The following is a 16,503-nucleotide window of genomic DNA, read 5'->3' on the forward strand; positions in this document are numbered from 1 at the left end:
GTGAAAGGAAGCAAGCATTGGTTTATGGATAGTGCTTTTTCGAAGCATATGACTGGAGACAAACATAAATTCCTTTCACTCATTGCATTCAAAGGGGGAAGTGTTTCATTTGGAGATGGAAAAAAAGGTACTATTGTAGGAGTCGGGAAGATTGGAAAGTCTAAAACCAAAGCACTTGAAGAAGTGTACCATGTGAACATGCTAAAACATAATATGTTCAACATCTCTCAACTATGTGACAAAGGTAATAAAGTAATTTTTACTTCTGAAGGTTGCAGGGTTGAAAAGTTGGATACAAAGGAAGTTGTCTTAACAGCTAAAAGACATAGAAATGTGTACAAAGTTGACATCATGGGAATGGCGGGCATAACTCTGAAGTGTCTCAGTGAAATGGCTAATGATACCTTACTATGGCACAAAAGACTTGGACATGCAAGTTTGAAGCAAATAAACAAATGGTTAGAAAAGGAGATGGTTATAGGCTTGCCTTAAACCAAATTCAAAAATGACAGAGTTTGCGGTGCATGTGTAAGGGGGGAAGCAAGTGAGATCATCCTTCAAGTCAAAAAACCAGGTAAGCACAACCAAGTGCCTTGAACTGATTCATATGGACCTATGCGGATCAATGAGGGTGAGAAGTAGAAGAGGAAAAAGGTATGTATTTGTCATTTATGATTTTTGTAGATTCACTTGGACTCTATTCCTAGCTTCTAAATAAGAGTCCTTTGATGTGTTTTCTATTTTTATCAAGAAAATGGAGAAAACTCTAAGACTTCCCTTGATTTCCATAAGATCTGATCATGGAACATAATTTTAAAATGCAAAATTCGTAGAAATCTGGTCATCTCATGGAATAGATCAGAACTTTTTCTGCTCCTAGGACTCCTCAACAAAATGGAGTAGTTGAAAGGAAAAATGGGACTTCAGAAAATATGGCCAGAACCATGATGATTGCCAATAATCTTGAAAAGAATCTAGGGTTGAGGCCATCAATACTGCATGTTACATTATCAATAGGTGCATGACTCATCCTATCTTAGAGAATACTGCCTATGAATTACACAAAGGTAGAAAACCAAATATCTCTAACTTGAGGACTTTTGGTTGCAGATGTTTTGTTCATAATAATGGGAAAAATAACCTGGGAAAATTTGATGCAAGAAGTGATAAGGGAATCTTCTTAGGATATTCTCCACATAGTAAAGCATATAGGGTTTTGAATAAAAGAACAAAAGGTGTTGAAGAGAGTGCATGTTATTTTTGATGAAAACAACTCTTTATTTGAGACTAACATGCAAGGTGATAATGAAATTGAGGAACACAGGCAGGAACAAAGTGAGCAACCTAGTCCCTCAGTTGAGCAATCAGAGACTACACAGACAGGGGGAACAATAAGTCAAGATATTGGCCACATTGACGAACAGAATGTAGTAGATACTACTGAGATCTCTTCAGGCTTGAATGTAAAAAGCTACAAGTATCAAGGATTGCATCCAATTGACAGTGTTCTTCCATACCTAACATCTGGAATCACTACAAGATAAGGCTTAAAGAACTTATGTACATTTCAAGCTTTTGCGTCCATGGTTGAACCCAAAAAGGTGAAGGAGGGTCTTCTTGATGAAGATTGGATACAAGCAATGCAAGAAGAGCTCAATCAATTCGAGAGAAGTAAGGTATGGCATCATGTTCCACCACCGGAAGAGAGAATAGTGATTGGAACTAAATTGGTATATAGAAACCAGCTATATGAGAATGGAACAGTCATTAGAAACAAGGCAAGGTTGGTAGTTCAGGGGTACAATCAGCAAGAGGGAATTGACTATGATGAGACTTTTTCTCTTGTAGAAAGACTTGAAGCTATTCGATTACTCATTGCATTTTCTGTTTTTAAAGAGTTCACCCTCTATCAAATGGATGGGAAGAGTGCATTCTTGAATGGATATTTGAAAGAAGAAGTATATGTAAAACAGCCACCTGGTTTTCAAAATCTTGAGTTCCCTGATCATGTCTATAAATTAGACAAAGCTTTTTATGGGTTGAAGCAAGCTCCAAGAGCATGGTATGAAAGGCTATCCAAGTTTCTACTAGAACATGGTCATAAAAGAGGTAAAATCGACAACACTTTTTTTTTCTAAAACCAAATGGAAAAGACTTGTTGATTGTGCAGGTATATGTGGATGACATAATCTTTGGATCTACAAATAGTCTGATGACTCAAATGTTTGTTAAACTTATGAGTGGAGAGTTTGAAATGAGAATGATGGGTGAACTTAATTTCTTTCTTGGATTACTAATAAAGCAAACACCCACAGGTACCTTGATTCATCAACAAAAGTATGTGAATGAATTGCTCAAAAAATTCAACATGAATGAAGCAAGGGAAATTGATACTCCTATTGCTACTGCTACTAAGCTGGATATGGAAGAAGCAGGTGCATCTGTTGAGCAAAAGGTGTATATGGGAATGATTCTCTCTTGTACCTTACTGCAAGTAGACCTGATATTGTGTTTAGTGTAGGACTTTGTGCCAGGTTTCAAGCAAATCCCAAAGAATCTCATCTTAAATCTGTTAAAAGAATTTTCAGGTATCTCAAAAGAACCACTGATTTGGGACTTTGGTACTCCAAAGAAAGCAACTTCAATCTCGTTGGTTATGCAGATGCTGATTATGTTGGATACCTGGTCAACATGAAATGTACCACATGTATGGCTCACTTCCTTGGAACATGTTTGATATCCTGGTCCACCAAGAAACAAAATTTTGTAGCCTTGTCTACTGTTGAGGCTGAATACATGGCGGTTGGATCATGTGGTGCACAATTGATATGGATCAAACAATAACTGTTGGATTTTGGTTTAAATGTTGGTAGCATTCCTATCACTTTCTTCCTTTTTTCACTGAACTTTGTCCCATGGCATATGATGGTATCCCTGTCCCCTTGAGTATCGATACCCCTGAGGAAATTGCTTTGGCTAATATCGAACCTACAAAGGGTAACCGTCATCTTACAACTCTCAATAGAAAGTGTGCGTCGAATCCTGTGGCTGAATAGTCTCCACCCACAGCTAACCCCTCCATTTCGGGTGTTAGAGTCCCCCAAACTAGACAAAAACTTTGTCAGGCTGAGGCTGATCTGGCCTCTGCCATGGAAGCAAGTAAAAGGACCCGTGCTTCTACAAGAACTTTATCTACAACCCCTGACATTGTTATTTCTGATGATGATATTGTTCTTAGTAGGGTTAGGCATGGGAAACATATTGTTTTGAAATCTTCTTGTTCTAAGCCAATGCCCACCCCAAAAAATAAACAGGTTATTTCCCCTATTTCCTCTTCTTGTTGCTTGTCTGGTTCAAATGCTAAGAATCTAACCCAGTCCAATCCTTCAGCATCATCCGCTCAGCTTAATCGAATCATTCACTTCTGTCAGTAGTCAGTTCTTAGAGGAAGAGTGGTCACTGGATTTAGGGTCCTCAGATGGCTATGTTACTATCCAAGCTGGAGGCCCAAGGTTGGTCAGCTCTTTTTCTTCGGGGAGATACCCAATGTAGGATGGCAAAGAGGGAGGTAACTAAATTCTACATAAATGGCAAGCGTGATGGTCTATCTTTTACTTCCACTGTGCAAAACACTCTTATTCATTTGGTCCCTGTTGATGTTGCTCGGATATTAAAGATTCTTCAGCAGGGTGGGGTCACTATGTGAAACTTGAATGACCTCATCTACCTGACAAGTCCTCTGCACTAAGTATCTGTTGAAAGTTCTCCTCAAAACCTACTCTGACTCATCATCGTTGCATTGAGAAGAATGAGACGTCTCAACCACATCAGTTCTACTTTGATGTGGTTCATAAGATTATCTTGCAACGTAAGCAACGACAGATGCAGGCTAACTTTCTTGATCTTACACTTATGAAGTTATTGGATACTAAGGTACCTATTGACTTACTCTCTCTGATCATCAAACGCATGCACATGGTTCTTAATCAGGATAAAAATGGGCATGCTCTTCTTTATGGGTTCTAGATGGCTTCTATCTTTGAGGCTTTTGACGTACCAGTACAGGTGTGGGTCTCTCAAACTGTCAAGGATGTGGTAGGTCGGGTGAATCATATGGCTCTTCCTGTTACTATAAGGTGCCTGGTCTCTCCTCTTCAGCAATTGAAAAATTAGCTTGCTGAGAAGGAACATGAACTAGCAGCTATGACGACTGCTCATCAATTAGAAAGGGAGTTGGGAAGCTCAGGTAGTGGCTCTCCAAAATGAACTTGCTTAGGAAATGACTACTAATATTGCCATTGTGCGCCACTTGACTCTGCTACTGTCCCCTCAAAATTCCACCTTTGCCCTTTGAAACCTCTCTTCTCTTTTGTCTCTCTGCTCAACTATGTTGTTTTTGTGGATCTTGTGTTGTGTGTGCTCTCTCTTTAAGACGTTTAATGCCTTTTGGTTGTATTCTATGTTTCTGTTTTGGCTCTTCGTACATTAATTTCAGCTCTTGGTATTATTGTCTATGTTAATCCCTATTTTTAGCTGATTTAGTTATGATCTTGATTACCATATTTTGGTGCAGATTGGGTATTAATCATTTATATGCTTCTATTCTTATTATTTACCTTGAAACCGTTTCGATAATGCCAAAATGGGGAAGAATAGGGTGTCAATTATTTATAACCAACAACTAATTTGTTTTATCCAAAGTGTTCCGTGCTGAAATGTTAACAAGTCAAAATAGAAAAGCGGAGAAGAATGTATAAAATGGACATAAGTTTGTCATCATCAAAACGGGGAAATTTGTTGGGATAAGCATTGTTTTGATAATTGGCGAAATGCAAGGAACACGTTGGCAAAGTAATCTGAAACGTTGGTTTTCAAGAAAGACTTCTATTTCATAAAGGAGTTTCATTGCAAGAAGAACTCTAAATGAAATATAGAGTTGTTGAACGAAAGAAGAGTTAGTGAAGGAGTAGAAGACTTCTAAAAGAAAAAGCATAAACAGGAGGAGAGGCGTCCATACTTCTCATGCACTTACAAAGCAATAAGCAATGGAGTGATTGACTTTCAAGGTGCTGCTGAACGGAGAACATTGAAGAACATACTCGAGGAAGAATCTTAGTGTTTGTGATTTTATTGTATTGTTAGTTCAGTGATTTATAACTTGAATCTAGGATCTTAGTCTTCAAGTTGAGGGCAACTTGAAGACATTGGGAACACACACCTTAGAGGTTTGTGCTAGAATAGAGATTAGTTGATTAATCTTTAGGTTACATAACTCTTGTAATCGTGTTGGTTGGTTAGGCTCATTGAATCTAGTGAAGTTGGGGTACATCTTGTTGAGGAACAGGTTGTGGTTTTTACACCTTTTTTAGCTGGGTGTTTCAACGTAAAATATTGTGTTCTTACTTTACTATCTTTACTTTTTTATTGAAACACGTTAGGCAACCTGGTTCACTTAGGAAAAGTTTAAAGAAGAGTAAGTAAAATCTAGATCGTGTAGAATAACACATGTATTAACAATGCATTGTAGAGAAAGAAAATGAAAAAATGAAATAAATAAACACTAAAAATAATTAACAAGAACCTAAGCCAAAATATAAAAGCTATTAAGCAATTAACAAGACAAAGAAACCTAAACAAAAAAAATGATAGTGCTTGTTTTTATATTTATTAATTATTTGATTTATTTTAAATTATTCTACGCTCAGTAAATTGCCCATGCTTTGTGCGGTGATAAACTACCTCAATTAGCTTACCTATGATCATTTATTAATATTTGTGTTTCTAGTGAGTACACTGATTTGTGAAGAGTATGTTACTTCATTCTCTCTATTTATCTTTTTGTGAAGAGGTAAAAACATTTTATTCATCAAATTCGAGTATTTTCTCTATTATGCAAGGTCTCTTAATACCTAATCCAAGTGTTGTGCATCTTATTGAATTAGCTGTGTAGTTTACTATTTTAATGAACATAAAAAAATACATCTTCTTGAGTTTGATCAAACAACATATGTTCCTTTGGATTAAATAATGTCGCATGAAATCATTTTATTTAAATTCATCCATTATCGATGGTAATAATTCCCCATCCAAAAGGCATTTAGATCTGGCGAGGGTAGAGTGGACACTTACCTTATCCCTACCTAAAAAGGTTTTTCGCAAAAGATCGTACACTCAAGTAATACAAAACTAAGTAGTAGATAACCCAAATGCAACAATAAATAGAACATAGAAAAATTGCAATTTTGATTATGAAAAATACATCACATGTAATTAGGCAAGACTATTGGGATCCTTGTAAAAGTGTGTCAATTTATGGAAACCTTCTGTAGAAATACCCATGTAAGCAGCTTAGTACATAGTAATTATGATGTTCATAAATTTACAGTCCGGCAAAAAACAAAGACCAAATAAATAATACATTTGTTCTATTTTAACAAAAATAAAATCTCTTTAAGTAATCATGAATTAAAAACACATTGTTTTCTTAAAACACGACTAAAGATAATAAGATTTAATACAATAGGAGTTTTCTACAATGTTGATAATCAGAGGACAAAGATCTCTTTAGAACGGTGTCAAATTAAGAGGCACAATTGAATCCTCGCGAGCTTAAGAAGAACTTAGCATTATCCTCCTACTAAGCAGAGGCGGACCCACACTATGGATAGGGGATGCACGTGCACCCGCTAACTTCCAAAAAAACCATATGTATATATGTATATCTATTTTGAAAAATTGGTAGAAATTAGGATATAGTTAACAGTGCACCCATGAAAAGCATAGAAGTGCCCTTGTGCTACTGGTACAAGCTAGAGATACCACACTTGAGACTAGGGTTCGAATCCAACTATAAAGCCTTTTTTTTATTGTTTTTATTATAAGTTTAGCCTAGAGCTCATATTTGAGCTATGTTTATATTGGTGCACCCAAAGTTTTTATTTTAATTTTAGCTTAGGGATCATATTTGAGCTATGTTTATATCGTTGCACCAAAGACTTCAGATTCTGGATTCGCCTCTGTTGGGATGGTAAGTTACATCTTAATATCTCAACTCCTGATCAGTATGATGATAATATACTTTAGAAACCAGGATAAACTTCATTAAATCATACCTGGATGGTGCATAGGGATTTGAGGTGGCATTTTGCACAAACTCTAAGGCAAAAGAGGAGAACTTTTGAAATTAAATGAATCTAGGGAAAAGCTCGGCTAAGAGATGAACTATAATAAACAAAGGCGACCCTAATTTAATAACAGGTAAGGCATGAAATTATACAAAATTAGCATAACGTTTTAAAATTTCCAAGCCTCCAGCCATACATAAAAGAAAACATTAAATGTGGCTAAGACAACAATGTGATAAGGATAAGGATACAGAGTCCTAGTACATTGGTATGTTTGAGTCATATACGTAGTTAGTTTCTCTTCTCTTTAGGTCTCTTATGTTCAACAGACTCCTTTCTCTTCTATACTTGTTCATGTATACATACCACATATTGTATCAATAATATTGTATGCTTTCATAATCAAATACAACTCATATATGGTATCAAGAGCCTCCTAAAACTCTGACGAGTATATCCGATCGTCTTCCTTTTTTTTCCAGAATTCCAACTGCTTTTTCCCAAAATGCTTACTACTTCCTCCTCTCCTAACTCTCCAGCAGTCACTCTCAATCAAGGGGGTGTCGTTCAGCCCTCTCAATTGATCGCTTATAACCCTGCGTCTCAACTATCCTTCAAGCTAACAGGAAGTGCGAATTATCCTACTTGGAAATCCCAAGTTACCACTCTATTGTTTGGCTACGATCTTCTTACCTTTGTTGATGGTTCACTTCCCATCCCAACTGCACACATTCTGGACAAAGACAATACCCAAATCCCAAACCACAACTTGAGATTGTGGCAGCGACAAGACAGTCTTGTTCGCAATGCCATTATGGCATCAGTTGACGCTACAATCGCTCCCCTCATTGCCCATGTTTCCACTGCCAAAGAAGCTTGGGATATTCTTTAAACAACTTATGTGAGAAAATCGCACTCAAAATTTTTCCGTTGACGTGGTACTCTGGCGAATGTCAAACGAGATGCATGATTAACGTATCAATTGGCATTTCATCCAATACTAAATTTCAACGATCATTCTTCAGTATAATAACCCAACTGCATGAGTTAGGGTCAATCCCACAGGGAGTAGTGCTTCCTTCGAATTACTTTAATAAAAGTACAATGACAATTTCTTCAATCAAACATTTCTTGCACAATTAATATTCAAATCTCAAATTCCGGGTTTTAACTACCAATTCAAACTTATAGCTCAACAAAAGCAATCAAATATTAAAGTAAAACTCGGGGAATTGATCGTCCAATTATTGAATCTCAACAACATGGGTAAACATTAGTGCTCATAATGGACTAATTTGTGGTGGGTAGGTAGAACCATATATAAACTAACTTTCTCTCGAACAATTACCTTTTCGATGTTGAATTCTCTCGAACTTTAACACTAATTGAATGAAACCCAACTCTTTACCCTCATCAAATCCACTCTCTCAAGCTGGATTCAAAGGAAGGGTTCCTTGTTTCACTCTCTCAAGCTGAAACTTAGGAAACCCACTGCTAAGGATGCTAAGATTGCCACCTTGGTTTCACACCTCTCTCTCGAACAAGTGCACAACACTGAAATTGACATGAAGTAACGCAAATCAATCTCGAAACAAAACAACAACTTAGACCCACTTCAATTTAGCACCATTCTTCGCAATTCACAAACACCCATTAAGTACATTCAACAATTGGCTTCATGATCAAAACCCCAAGTAAAGGGTTTTAGCCACTCAACTCAAAAATAAAAAGATCAAAATTAATCATCACACCCATAGTTGGGTACAAAATGAGTATTATAGATGAAATTCAATTGATCATCTTCCCTCTTACAAAATCTCTCTCAAAATCATGCTAGAATCTCTCCCCCAACCCTTTGGTAGTGTTTTTTCTCTAAATAATTCTTTTTTCCCTTTCTGAATGAATTCCTCACTCTTGCCCAAACTAATTTAACAAGTCTGAAATGTCACTGCTTAGGGCTTCTCGGCGAAGTAAGTCGGGTATCGCTGATGGGTCGGCGATTCGCCGATTGCTTTTCATCTCACCTTCATTTTTTGCTTTTTCTTGGTCTGGCTACTGTAACTTTAGGTGATCTACATCGGTATCACCAAATGACTCCGTGATTCACCCATTATCCTTCCATCTCGCCTATCAACACTTGCTTGTATCTTCTTTCATACTTTTGGCGGCCTGGTTGTCCTTTGTCGACTAGATCAGCGATACAACGTATATGGTTGTTGCTAGCCGAATTTGGCCCCATTTTAGCCCCAACATTTTGTAACTTTAGGTGGTATCTTGGCTATTTGGCGTTTCGCTGAATGATATTGGCGATTCGCCGATCGACATCATCAATCATCAGGCCTTCTTTTATTGATTCCTAAGGCTTTCTTTGTTCCTTTTTGCCCAATAGTGTACATGCGTTGTCTCTAACTCCAAATATCTGAAACTCAAGGGTTTACATCCGTTATTGAGAAAAAATATGCATTTGAGGACACTAATTCTATTAAAATATTGCCTTAAATGAGTCCAAATTGTGGTCTCATCAACACCCCCAACTTAAACTTTTCCTTGTCCTCAAGTAAAACTCAAGTTCAGCAGTTCAAAAAGGATGTCTCAAATAGTGCTACACAAGACTCAATCATGAATGTACACAACAAGGCTCAACTTACTCATGCAAGGATCAATTATATACTCAAAGACTCAAGTTGTGACACACCATTGTCAAAGATTCTCAAGCTCACTATACTTGCTTCAAATGCAAGTTCGAGCTCAACAAAGGTATTCAAATGCCCTCACACAAAGAATGATTCAATATTCACGTACAATGGTTTATCATTTAAAGTTTCAGAATCAAATGCAACACTTACTCTCACAAAGAATAACACAATGCATGCTTTCACTCATAGGTTTACCCGTATTTTCCAATCAACAATTGTTTCAGCTCACTCAAGATCAAAAAGGTCTTTTCAAGGCTTGTAATGGGGCTGAGTGAAAATGTATGGTCATTTAGGCTCAGTGACTTTCATCCTCGTGAAATGTGGTGCTTTAAACACTCTTTTTCCTCTTCTTTCATCATTTTATTTAGTGCTCATAAGTCATCCCATTATTCACTTCCATGGATTGTTCGGAACCCCTTTTCTTTTTACATTTCTCATAACTTTATTTCACAACTTTTTCCTCTTCTTTTTTTTATGGAGGGGTTCCAATTTTCTCAATACCATGGGTTGAAGGGGACTTTTCTTGCACTTTCGGCTTGCCTTCTCTTTTCACCACACCCCCAACTTAGGTTTTGGCCTATGTTGGCTATTCGATCAACCATAATTCAAGAGGATTATAGGTAGAGGATTAAGAAAGGTAAGGCTCAAGGGGTGTTCTAAAGAGGTTCACACACTCACAAGGTAGGCCACAAAAGAGGTATATGTCAAATTGGCTCACACTCTTCGAAGTTGCCTAAGATCATATCAAGAGATAGTCTTACTTAGTCGACCGGACCAACGGGGCAAATTGTAGGTGTTATCATGCATGGTTCACAGTAAGCTTACACAAGGCATCGACACCAAAGTCAAACAAGACTCCACACTTTCGCTAGTGTACAACGTTCATCACAAGAGAATCAATTTGATACTTGGCTAGTCACACCGAGATGCAAGGAGTTCATATATTGATTATGTAACTTCACTTGGTCTCACGTAACCGCACATTCATGCTCGTTCGATTATGAGCACTATTTGATTCATCGATATTGATCAAAACCGAGACTCAAATTTTCACAAGAATAGTTACATTCCACACAAACAAGGGGTGTTGTCAACGTTGAGGTTATCTAGACATGAGTAGTCTCTACACCCCCACCAAAAACAGTCAACGTTTTCCCCAATGTGGGTGGAGAGCAGGTATTTATTACAAGTAAGCTAAATATTAACAATAAATAAAAATTGACAAGAGATGAAAACAATCTAGTGTGTAAACAAGTAGAGCAAGGTCACAAGGAATCTTCACTAAATTTCCCGGTTGTCCATAGAGTGAACTGATTGTCAAGTGCTCGTACTCGCCGAAATAGTTCGGTGACTCACTAGTAAGACTTTTTTCTCGCTCATGATCCTTACTCCTGCAAAATCAATACACATTATTCAAAACACTAACACTTGGGTTGCTTCCCAAGAAACACCTTATTTAACGTCGTGGCACGACGTGAAGATGCTCTCAATTATCTTCCACGTACACCACCTCAATTAAAGAAATCTCCTGGCATTCTCCAAAGTATAATTTTAAGCATTGCCCATTCACCTTAAATGTAGGTCCCTCTTGCCCCTCAACTTTTATGGCATCATTGGTGATTACTCTTTTCACTCTAAATGGTCCTAACCACTTGGACTTGAGCTTTCATGGGAAGACTCTAAGTCGTGAATTGTATAATAACACCCAGTCTCCCACCCTAAACTTCCTCCTAAGGATTTTAGCATCATGCAACTTCTTCATTTTTTCCTTGTAGAGGGCTAAACTTTCATAATCTCTGAATTGGAATTCATCCAATTCGTTTAACTGTTCCACTCTCCTCCTTGAGGTCTTTGTCCAGTCTAGGTTTAAAGCTTTTAGTGCCCACAATGCTTTGTGTTCCAACTCAACGGATAGATGGCAAGATTTACCAAAAACTAGTTGATAAGGAGACATCCCAATAGGTCTTTTGTAAGCAGTTCGGTATGCCCATAGTGCGTCATCGAGCTTTCGAGACCAATCGGTTCTGTTGGCATTCACGGTTTTGGCCAACATGTTTTTGATCTCCCGGTTTGACACTTCAACCTGGCCACTTATTTGGGGATGATATGGCGTTGCCACTTTGTGTTTCACCCCATACTTACTTAATACAACGGAGAACCACTTATTGCAAAAGTGGGATCCCCCATCACTAATAATTGCACTAGGAGTGCCAAATCTCGTAAAGATGTAGCATTTCAGAAATTGGACGATGTTTTTTCCTTCGTTGTTTGGAAATGCAACAGCCTCCACCCATTTGGAAACATAATATACAACCACCAAGATATACTTATTTCCAAACGAGCTCACAAAGGGGCCCATGAAATCGATTCCCTAAACATCAAATAGCTTCACTTCTAAAATAGGAGTCAGGGGTAACTCATGCCTTTTAGAAACTCAACCTTGCTTCTGACAATGGGTGCATTTCTTTACAAATTCATACGCATTCTTGTAGAGGGATGGCCAGTAGTATCCACTCTGGAGAACTTTAGTGATTGTATGCACACAACTATGGTGGCCTCCCACTGGCTACGCATGATAAGCATGGAGAATTCCTACCGCCTCTTCTTCTGGAATACACCTTCTAATGATATGATTTGCACATTCTCGAAACAAGTAAGGTCCATCCCAGAAGTACTTTTTAACGTCGAACATGAACCTCTTTCGTTGGTAGAAGTTCAGCTCATTCGACATTAGTCCGCATGTAATTTGCGAAATCTGCATACCAAGGGTTTTTTTCAAGGGAGATTGCAAACACTTGTTCATCGGGGAAGGAATCGTCTATGTCAGTTTCAGGTTCATCATTCTCCTTGCCCTCCAACCTCGATAAATGGTCAGCCACCTGATTTTTCCAACCTCTTTTATCTTTGACCTCAAAGTCAAATTCTTGTAATAGTAGCACCCACCTTATCAACCTTGGTTTTGCATCTTTCTTTGCCATCAAGTAACAGAGTGCAGCATGATCAGTGTGAACAATTACTCTAGTGCCTAACAAGTATCCCCAGAATTTCTCAAATGCATAAACCACCGCAAGCAACTCTTGTTCGGTGAAGGTATAGTTACGTTGAGCACTATTTAGAGTCTTGCTTGCATAATAAATTGGGTGAAAAAGCTTGTTGCGCTTTTGCCCTAATAACACTCCATGTGTTGTGCCACTACCATCACACATCACTTCGAAAGATTTGGACCAATAAGGACTGATAATGACTGGTGTGGATACTAATTTTTCTTTCAAGCATCGAAACGCCATCATACAAGCGTCATCAAAATAAAACTTCACTTCCTTCTCTAAGAGTTTGCATAAGGGGTGAGCAATCTTTGAGAAGTCTTTGATGAACCTTCGATAGGAACTGGTGTGTCCCAAGAAGCTTCAAACACCCTTAACTGAAATCGGCGGGGGTAATTTTTCCATCACCTCAATTTTTGCCTTATCGACTTCCAATCCCTTTTGTGACACCTTGTGCCCAAGAACTATGTCTTCCTTCACCATGAAGTGGCATTTCTCCCAATTTAGAACCAGGTTTGTTTCCACACATCTTTGGAGTACTTGCCCCAAGTGTGCCAAATATTCTTCAAATGTATCTCATACGACTGAAAATTCATCCATGAATACCTTTATAGAGTCTTCTACCATGTCCGAAAAAATGGATAACATGCAACGCTGATATGTCGTTGGGGCAATACATAGCCCAAATGGCATTCTTTTAAATCAAACGTTCCATAAGGGCAGGTGAAGGTGGTTTTCTCTTGGTCTTCCGGCACAATAGAGATTTGGTTGTAATTGGAGTACCCATCTAGAAAGCAGTACCATCCTCTCTCTGATAGCCGGGCAAGCATTTGATCCATAAAGGGCATTGGAAAGTGATCATTTTGAATCCATGAATTTAGCTTTCGATAATCCATGCATACTCTCCACCCGGTCACCGGTCTAGTCGGCACCAGCTCCTCGTTTGCATTTAGGACTACAGTGATACCTCCCTTTTTCGGTACACATTGCACCGGGCTTACCCATTTGCTATCCGCAATAGGGTAGATCACACATGCATCCATCCACTTGATGATCTCTTTTTTTACCACTTCTTGCATTGGTGGGTTCAATCTTCCCTGATACTCTACACTAGGCATACAATCCTTATCAAGCTGAATCTTGTGAGTACAGATACCAGGGGGAATGCCCACTATATCAGCGATGGTCCATCCTATAGCTTTTATATGCTTTCACAATACTTCAATGAGCAAACTCACCTACCATTCAAGCGAATCAGCTGTAATGATCACTGGTAAAGTGTTGTTTTCCCCAAGAAAGCATATTGGAGATGAGAGGGTAGGACTTTCAATTCCAGATTAGGTGGTTCCTCAGTTGACGGCTTTGCAGGAGGACTTTCTCTATTTTTTAGGTCAATATCCAACTTGATTGGATTCTTTGAATATGCTCCTAATCCTGTTAAGGCAACTACTACTTCCTCATAGCCCTGAACTCTGGATTCATCATAATTAGTAAGCACACATTCAAGTGGTTCATTCATGTACATCAAATGGCTCACACTAGCTACCGCCTCATCAATAACATCCTCAATAGACACCACATGAATATCACTTAGGTGTTTCATGGATTTATAATTATTGAATGTTACCTCATCATCGTACACTCGAAACTTCAATTTTCCACTTTCAACATCCACCAATGCTCTTCTTGTTGCTAAGAATGGCCTTCCTAAAATAATGCGGATTTTGGCGTTGATCTCACAATCTAAAATCACAAAATCAGCCAAAAAGATGAACCGATCTACCTTTACCAAGATGTCGTAGAGTATCCCCATCGGATGTTTGATTGACCGATCCACCATCAGGAGTCTCATGGTGGTTTCTGTAGGTTCTCCCAAATCAAGTTGCTTGTATATTGCATAGGGCATTAAATTGATGCTTGCCCCCAAGTCGCACAAAGCTTTCGCGAATTGGAGCATGCCAATGGTGCAAGGGATGGTGAATGCTCCGGGGACTTCTCTCTTTATGATCAGCTCTTTAGTCATAATTGCGCTGCAACTATGGGACACTTCAATTGTTTCATAGTCCAAGTTCCATTTTTTTGTGTCTAGCTCTTTCATGAACTTGGCATATCCTGGTATTTCCAATAATGCTTCCACCGGCATAAGGTTTATTGATAGCTTTTGAAATACCGACAAGAACTTCTTGAACTTCTCATCTTCATTCTTGTTTTTTAAGCGTTGGGGAAATGGTGGAGGTATTTTGGGTAAAGGTTGCATAACTTTTGGAATTTGAACAAGTTGTTCCACTTCTTTTTGCGGCTCTTTAGCAAGGTTTTGTTGAATAAGTGATTATTGTTCCTCATGCCTTTACCTTCTTTATGCTTTTGAGTATCTTTATTTCCCATCACATTGCCTATTGCCACCTTTCCGCTACGTGTAACTATAGCTAGCCCTCTCTCATCATCTTTCATTAATATCTTTGATGTCAACTGTGCTGATATTAGACTCATTTTCCCTTCAAGTATTTTGATGGCATCGGCATGAGAATTTACTTTACTGTTCAATGATGAAAAGTCATCTTTCATTCCTCTCAATAAATCATCCGACCCCTCAACTTTATTAAGTATGTGTGATAATAAATCATTCACATGGGGGCTGCCTGCACTCCCATTTGATTTTTGGCTTTAACTTGAGTGATTATGGTTCTCCTCATAATCATATCCCTTTTTCCAATAATCATCTTGCTCGGCCCAATCCTGATGATATCTTCTTGGTTCTTCTCCCCTTTGATAGTTCCAACCTTGATTTCCACCTTGTTGTTGATGGTGTGGGTGGAAACCCTCCTCATATCTTTTGAAGTTCCAACCTTGATTCTCCCACGGCCTTGAGTAACCGGAAGAAGAAACCTCCTCAACTCGAAATACTTCAAACGTCCCCTTCATGTGCTCTTGTAGAACTTCCATTTGAGTTAACATCTTCTTGATGTTGTCATCTCTCTCTCTTTATCAAGTTGTTCTTGCGTTAATCGAAAATGAAATGGAGAGACCTGATCCTCTTGGGTGTACCTTGCTTGGTTTATCCTAGTCATTTCATCCAGAAGAAACGAAGCTACCTCAAATGGTTGTAACATTATTCCTCCTCGTACCAATTGATCAACTAATCCTTTATTAACCGAATCTAGACTCCGTTAGAAATATTGAAGTAACAACTCATTTGGTAGACCATGAGTTGGGCATTTAAGTAGGAGCTTTTTGAATCTCACCTACGTTTCATAGATGGGTTCTCCCTCCCGTTGCTTGAAACTTTGAATTTCGTCTCTAAGTTTCATCATCCTTGATGGAGGAAAGAATATTGTGTTAAATGCTACAACCAGCTCCTCCCATGATGTGATGGAATTGTTTGGTAACTCCGCTAACCATTTATTAACTTCTCTTGTTAAGGACAGTGGGAATAACCGCAACCAAATTGACTCTTGAGACATATTTTTGAATGAAAAAGGGCTGGAAACCTCAGTAAAATTTCTCACATGCTCATACGGCTCTTCGTGATCTAGCCCTCCATATATTCCCCTCATTTGGAGAAGATGAAGAGTTGTGCTAGTGACTTCAAACATCGCACTCTCATCGATTCATAGGATGCAGATTGCATCCATCCCACCC

At 38.4% G+C, this 16,503-nt stretch overlaps 1 non-coding gene across 1 annotated transcript; it reads left to right on the top strand.

The window, feature by feature from the left end:
* Window positions 1-16,062: 16,062 nt before the first annotated feature.
* LOC125854004 (small nucleolar RNA R71) lies at window positions 16,063-16,169 on the top strand. The gene has a single exon (XR_007445303.1). It is a non-coding gene; the product is annotated as a small nucleolar RNA R71 (small nucleolar RNA).
* Window positions 16,170-16,503: the final 334 nt, after the last annotated feature.

The sequence above is a fragment of the Solanum stenotomum genome, chromosome 1 (assembly GCF_019186545.1).
Source record: "Solanum stenotomum isolate F172 chromosome 1, ASM1918654v1, whole genome shotgun sequence".
NCBI lineage: Eukaryota > Viridiplantae > Streptophyta > Magnoliopsida > Solanales > Solanaceae > Solanum > Solanum stenotomum.